Here is a 7,928-nt window from a genome sequence, read left to right as displayed (position 1 = left end):
TGTAAGACTAGTGCAAGTAATTAAATTACAGTAATAAAGTGATTTAATAAAGTGCTTGTGCATAAGGTGTGCTATTTTTAAACGGATGGTTTTAATAATTGTGCACTGGGATTCAAGTGATGATGTGAAAACATTGCAATTAATATTTCTATGTTAACCTTTTGTGAGGATATTAACTTATTTGTGATAATATATATATATATACAAAAATAAATAAAAAATTAATATAAAATTATGTATAGAGTGTTTTACCTTTCTCAGGCCTCTATGAGTTACTATTTCGTACAGTACCTGATCTTCCCAGTTGGTCTCCCCTACTGGTACTGTTCAGGCCCAACGCTGCTTGGCTTCCAAGATCAGACGTGTTTGGGCATTTCCAGCGTGGTATGACTGTAACTTCGTTGTGCCTTACGGATTCACACTCTATACCTTATTATCATTAATTAAAATTGATATCTACACAAGTGGGGTAGGAGTGGGGTGGGGGGTGGGGGGGGGGGTGGGGGGGTTTGGGTTGGGGGGGGGGGGGGAGGAAACTTTGTGATCTGTGGAGGGAGTGGGATAGGGGTGAGTGGGAAAGGTAATGGGATTGTGAAGGGGATCAAATGTGACTAGACGTAGGACTATGGAGTTGAAGTATTATAAAATATGGATGGAGGATAATACCGTATTTTATAAGAATGGGGCGATTTCATAGTTATCGTTGAATCCTTTTGGTTGTAGCGTTTGTAGTTGGAAAATCCAGTACATTTCTCTACGTGATAGTTTGTTCGCAAGGTCTCCTCCTCTTTCACCCATTTTCACCAGTTCTATGGCTTTGAACGTAAGAGCTTCTGGGTTGGAATTATGGGTTGTGGTAAAATGTTGGGAGACAGCGTGAGTTTCCACTTTATTTTTAATGTTCCTCACGTGTTCCTGTATTCTTAGTTTTAAAGGTCTCTTGGTTTTTCCTATGTACTGTTTGCCACAGTTACATTCCAGAAGATATATGACCGACGGAGTGTTGCAATTCATATATTCCTTAATCTTGTATTCCTTCTTCTTCTCCATGTCCGTGAACGTTCTCCTATTGGGGTGTAGATATCGGCATACATTGCATCGCCCACATTTGTATGAGCCCTTGCATTTGGGCCAGGTGTGTTCTTTTTCTTGGTCATTCCTCAGCATACTAGGGGCTAGAATGTCCTTCAGGTTTCTTGATTTTTTAAAAACTATCTCTGGATGAGGAGGGAGGATTTCCTTAAGGATGGGATCCATGAGCAGTATCCGCCAATGGTTTCTGAATGACTCTCTAATGGATTTTTCGTGCCGGTTATAAGTGGTTATAAAAGCCGTAGAGTCTTTCTTTGTTTCTCTTGTTTTATATTCCAGCAGTTGTGGTCTATCAATCAGGTTGGTTCTGGTGATGGCTTTCTTTAAAATCAAGAAACCTGAAGGACATTCTAGCCCCTAGTATGCTGAGGAATGACCAAGAAAAAGAACACACCTGGCCCAAATGCAAGGGCTCATACAAATGTGGGCGATGCAATGTATGCCGATATCTACACCCCAATAGGAGAACGTTCACGGACATGGAGAAGAAGAAGGAATACAAGATTAAGGAATATATGAATTGCAACACTCCGTCGGTCATATATCTTCTGGAATGTAACTGTGGCAAACAGTACATAGGAAAAACCAAGAGACCTTTAAAACTAAGAATACAGGAACACGTGAGGAACATTAAAAATAAAGTGGAAACTCACGCTGTCTCCCAACATTTTACCACAACCCATAATTCCAACCCAGAAGCTCTTACGTTCAAAGCCATAGAACTGGTGAAAATGGGTGAAAGAGGAGGAGACCTTGCGAACAAACTATCACGTAGAGAAATGTACTGGATTTTCCAACTACAAACGCTACAACCAAAAGGATTCAACGATAACTATGAAATCGCCCCATTCTTATAAAATACGGTATTATCCTCCATCCATATTTTATAATACTTCAACTCCATAGTCCTACGTCTAGTCACATTTGATCCCCTTCACAATCCCATTACCTTTCCCACTCACCCCTATCCCACTCCCTCCACAGATCACAAAGTTTCCTCCCCCCCCCCCCCAACCCAAACCCCCCCCACCCCCCCCCCCCACCCCCCACCCCACTCCTACCCCACTTGTGTAGATATCAATTTTAATTAATGATAATAAGGTATAGAGTGTGAATCCGTAAGGCACAACGAAGTTACAGTCATACCACGCTGGAAATGCCCAAACACGTCTGATCTTGGAAGCCAAGCAGCGTTGGGCCTGAACAGTACCAGTAGGGGAGACCAACTGGGAAGATCAGGTACTGTACGAAATAGTAACTCATAGAGGCCTGAGAAAGGGAAAACACTCTATACATAATTTTATATTAATTTTTTATTTATTTTTGTATATATATATATATTATCACAAATAAGTTAATATCCTCACAAAAGGTTAACATAGAAATATTAATTGCAATGTTTTCACATCATCACTTGAATCCCAGTGCACAATTATTAAAACCATCCGTTTAAAAATAGCACACCTTATGCACAAGCACTTTATTAAATCACTTTATTACTGTAATTTAATTACTTGCACTAGTCTTACAATATATGAATTGGCACTTGAAAGAATAATCAAATGATTTTGGACAATCTCCTGATACTATTTATCCGTCTTTTTTTCATATACAACGATCACCATGGTTACCGGACGAGAGCTGGGCCAAATTATCTACTAAAAAATGGCCGCAAATGCATCCAAAGAATAGCTGCAATCTTATCAAACATGGCCGCCGAGAGGAGACATACTGCAAAGACTCCTCAATCCCTCACAGATGAAATTGCTATGCAGACTAAAGAAGTAACCTCGCAGCGCCGCGGACGCATGCGCAGACGGCAGCGGAAGTGGGGCGGAAATGACGTATCGCGGCCTCCGTCCACCGGAAGTGTGGCGGAAGAACCGTGATTACATAGAAAACGGACAATTCATAACATTGTAATACTCAAAAATCACTCAGCATCACTCGTTTTTCCCTACAAAGGACTCTAAACTGACTGTCTATATGTAGATTGCATTTGTAATGGTGTTGTTTGCACTATACATTTAATTAGATCACATGACTCCCTGTTAGGACATGACCCTCCCACCATACTAAAACAAGCTATAAATAGTCTCACAGGTTCATTCTACCCTTACCCTTTGAAGAAGTCTCATCAGACGAAACGCGTTGGGAAGCTACACCTACCTCAATTAAGATAAGGAAAAATCTTATACTTGCTCTTACTTACTTTTAAATATTCATTTAAGTGCTTTTAGTTCATTTGTGTGTTTTATTATTGTCCCATTTTTTAGAATGTTCTTTTAATTATTTTACTGATACTTTATTATTCTCTGTAAAATTTTAAACTTCATTAATAAAATATTTGTTTTATTTACATTTGGCAAATATACACTTATTATATTGACACCTAGAGTCGCTATATCCTTCATCCACCCCATTTTCTATAAATCTTAGTCAGGGAATCACCATCCCTGCATTTATTTGAAGGAACCAGCTTGACGCCCCATTAAATAGAGAGGGGAGTATCTAAAAAATTGCCAAAAATCTAGTATCTCAACATATCTGTGTACATCACAAGTGGCGCAATATTAATCCTTGTCTTCCAAACTATTTTCGGTGATATTTTTTTATTGCGGCCTGGTGGAGGGTTACACCCTATAGAATGTTGAGGAACACAGATCGTACCAGCAAAAGGAATGTTTGGTGCCAAAAAATATTCAACGAAAGTACTGTAGGTAATGAACCAACCCATTCTGCTAATTTAGATGACTTATTTTGGGGTATTGAAAGACTTTTGACAAAAGAGGTCAAAACATGGTGGGACATCAAAGGCCTTGAGCACTACATATCAATGAATAGAATACCAAGAGGCCTCAGAATACTTAAACAACCCACATTTGGCAACCAAGAGGGAACATTTATGGAAAAATGGGACAAAATACTACACACATGTTCTATAGACTTAATGAAACTCCTAATTGATGAAAAGAAACAATCCCTCTCATCCTTAGAGACTGACATTAAATTGAAGGAGAGAGATCTTGAACAGTTTAAAGATAAGGAGGACTATAAAATTAACGAGTCTGTATTACACAAGAAGATGGAGCACATAGAAGAGGAGGTGATTAAGGGAAAAGAAAAAAAGTTCCAAAGGGACAAAAATGACTATGAACAAGGGAGAGTCAAAAATTGGAGTAGATTCAACACCAATAAACAATCAGACCAGAGGACGGACAGAGGAAATTGGAGAACTGTCACTTCAAGAACTAATACTACATTAAACAGCAATGCAAACACTCCTAATAGCAATGTGAAAACATCCAACAGATTTTCTGTACTACAGAGACATGGCTCAAGCAGTGACCAGGATTTTTTATCCAAAAGAACAGGAGCAAGACCAAAGCACAATATAAAGAACACAATGAGAGAAGACATACATCATGCATCGCCCCTCAAAAGAAGGTTTACAGAAGAAGAGGATCCCGAGGAGGCAGGAGGGAGGGAAAACAAAAAAAGAACAGTATGACAACAAATCCAAGCGAAAAGGGGATATTCAACCTTTCCCAACATGTACTAACAAAACCAGAAGTGTCATTGTTAGTAAAAGGACTTTCATTCGCACCAACAGAAGGCCTGAATAAATTCAACACCTTCATAGACCTAAACAAATATGTCAGGAAGCTAACACTTAAAAGACATTTTCTACGAAAAGAGGATGCGGTTATAGCAAATTATGAGAGCCGCTCAAAATCAGGCCTGAAACCAACCTCTAAGTTTTACCCCTTAGAATCTAAGGGAAGTAATATTAGTATGTTTTACGAACTAGTGAAAAAGGACCTATGCGACACTGACCAGGGAGCAATCAAAGAGAAGAATCTTAATAATAGAGAAAGTGAAGCCCTAAAGAATTTACAGAAAAACAAAGGGATAATCATAAAACAAGCTGATAAAGGGGGGGGGGCTGGTCATCATGGATCGGATAAAATATATTGCAGAAGCTGAAAGACTCTTATCAGATGAAGAATCGTACAGAAAACTTCCCAAAGATCCAAAGGATGACTACATCGAAGAACTGAGGACACTTTTATTGCATGGTTTTAGAACAGGAATTATTACCAAAGATGAATACCAGTTTTTAATGAGGTCAGACCCCACTACCCCCATTTTTTACTTTTTACCGAAAATTCATAAGAGCTTGGAAAACCCGCCAGGAAGACCGATAGTGGCGGGTATTGATTCACTTACCTCTAATCTGTCTGAATACGCTGATGTCTTTTTAAAACCTTATGTGAAAAACCTCCCATCTTACCTTAAGGATACCACATCGGTACTGGGCCTCCTGAAGGATATCGAGTGGAAAGATTCATACACGTGGGTAACAATAGATGTACAATCTCTATACACGTGTATTGAACACAGCAAGGGAGTAGCAGCCTGTAAAGATTTCTTGGACAAAGATGACACACTAACAATTGAACACAGGAATTTTATTTGTGACATCATGCGTTTTATTCTTCAACACAATTATTTTAAATTCCTGGATCAATTTTATCTACAGCAGTGCGGTACCGCAATGGGAACTATTTTTGCGCCAAGTTTTGCCAATCTTTTTATGGGATGTTGGGAAAAAGTTTTTATATATGATCAACAGGTTTTTAAAAATCATTTAATCTTTTATCGAAGATATATTGATGACATTTTAATAATCTGGGATGGAGACATGGATCTTTTTAACCAATTTTTTAAACATATCTGTACTAATGACATGAATCTTGCTTTTACATCCAATATGAACAAAGAACATATTGAGTTTTTAGATTTGATTCTTATAGGGGAAAATGGAAAAATCACCACTAAAAATTATATTAAACATGTGGACACTAATAGCTATCTCCACTTCAGAAGTAACCATCTAAAGAGCTGGAAAAATAATATCCCATTTTCCCAATTCAGTAGGATCAAAAGAAATTGCAGCAAGCCAGAGGACTGCCAGACACAATTGGAATTATACACCAACAGATTCAAACAGAAAGAATACCCAGACACAATTTTAAAGAAAGCCATCACCAGAACCAACCTGATTGATAGACCACAACTGCTGGAATATAAAACAAGAGAAACAAAGAAAGACTCTACGGCTTTTATAACCACTTATAACCGGCACGAAAAATCCATTAGAGAGTCATTCAGAAACCATTGGCGGATACTGCTCATGGATCCCATCCTTAAGGAAATCCTCCCTCCTCATCCAGAGATAGTTTTTAAAAAATCAAGAAACCTGAAGGACATTCTAGCCCCTAGTATGCTGAGGAATGACCAAGAAAAAGAACACACCTGGCCCAAATGCAAGGGCTCATACAAATGTGGGCGATGCAATGTATGCCGATATCTACACCCCAATAGGAGAACGTTCACGGACATGGAGAAGAAGAAGGAATACAAGATTAAGGAATATATGAATTGCAACACTCCGTCGGTCATATATCTTCTGGAATGTAACTGTGGCAAACAGTACATAGGAAAAACCAAGAGACCTTTAAAACTAAGAATACAGGAACACGTGAGGAACATTAAAAATAAAGTGGAAACTCACGCTGTCTCCCAACATTTTACCACAACCCATAATTCCAACCCAGAAGCTCTTACGTTCAAAGCCATAGAACTGGTGAAAATGGGTGAAAGAGGAGGAGACCTTGCGAACAAACTATCACGTAGAGAAATGTACTGGATTTTCCAACTACAAACGCTACAACCAAAAGGATTCAACGATAACTATGAAATCGCCCCATTCTTATAAAATACGGTATTATCCTCCATCCATATTTTATAATACTTCAACTCCATAGTCCTACGTCTAGTCACATTTGATCCCCTTCACAATCCCATTACCTTTCCCACTCACCCCTATCCCACTCCCTCCACAGATCACAAAGTTTCCTCCCCCCCCCCCCAACCCAAACCCCCCCACCCCCCCCCCCACCCCCCACCCCACTCCTACCCCACTTGTGTAGATATCAATTTTAATTAATGATAATAAGGTATAGAGTGTGAATCCGTAAGGCACAACGAAGTTACAGTCATACCACGCTGGAAATGCCCAAACACGTCTGATCTTGGAAGCCAAGCAGCGTTGGGCCTGAACAGTACCAGTAGGGGAGACCAACTGGGAAGATCAGGTACTGTACGAAATAGTAACTCATAGAGGCCTGAGAAAGGTAAAACACTCTATACATAATTTTATATTAATTTTTTATTTATTTTTGTATATATATATATATTATCACAAATAAGTTAATATCCTCACAAAAGGTTAACATAGAAATATTAATTGCAATGTTTTCACATCATCACTTGAATCCCAGTGCACAATTATTAAAACCATCCGTTTAAAAATAGCACACCTTATGCACAAGCACTTTATTAAATCACTTTATTACTGTAATTTAATTACTTGCACTAGTCTTACAATATATGAATTGGCACTTGAAAGAATAATCAAATGATTTTGGACAATCTCCTGATACTATTTATCCGTCTTTTTTTCATATACAACGATCACCATGGTTACCGGACGAGAGCTGGGCCAAATTATCTACTAAAAAATGGCCGCAAATGCATCCAAAGAATAGCTGCAATCTTATCAAACATGGCCGCCGAGAGGAGACATACTGCAAAGACTCCTCAATCCCTCACAGATGAAATTGCTATGCAGACTAAAGAAGTAACCTCGCAGCGCCGCGGACGCATGCGCAGACGGCAGCGGAAGTGGGGCGGAAATGACGTATCGCGGCCTCCGTCCACCGGAAGTGTGGCGGAAGAACCGTGATTACATAGAAAACGGACAATTCATA

The 7,928-nt window shown here is 39.0% G+C and overlaps 3 pseudogenes; 2 read left to right on the top strand and 1 right to left on the bottom strand.

Moving 5' to 3' along the window:
- Positions 1-279: 279 nt before the first annotated feature.
- Positions 280-398, bottom strand: LOC134896393 (5S ribosomal RNA; annotated as a pseudogene).
- A 1,826-nt stretch (positions 399-2,224) lies between these two features.
- Positions 2,225-2,343, top strand: LOC134896392 (5S ribosomal RNA; annotated as a pseudogene).
- A 4,803-nt stretch (positions 2,344-7,146) lies between these two features.
- On the top strand, positions 7,147-7,265 carry LOC134896391 (5S ribosomal RNA; annotated as a pseudogene).
- The last annotated feature ends 663 nt before the right edge of the window (positions 7,266-7,928 follow it).

The sequence above is a fragment of the Pseudophryne corroboree genome, chromosome 3 (assembly GCF_028390025.1).
Source record: "Pseudophryne corroboree isolate aPseCor3 chromosome 3, aPseCor3.hap2, whole genome shotgun sequence".
NCBI lineage: Eukaryota > Metazoa > Chordata > Amphibia > Anura > Myobatrachidae > Pseudophryne > Pseudophryne corroboree.
This window is presented reverse-complemented; position numbering and strand designations above follow the sequence as displayed.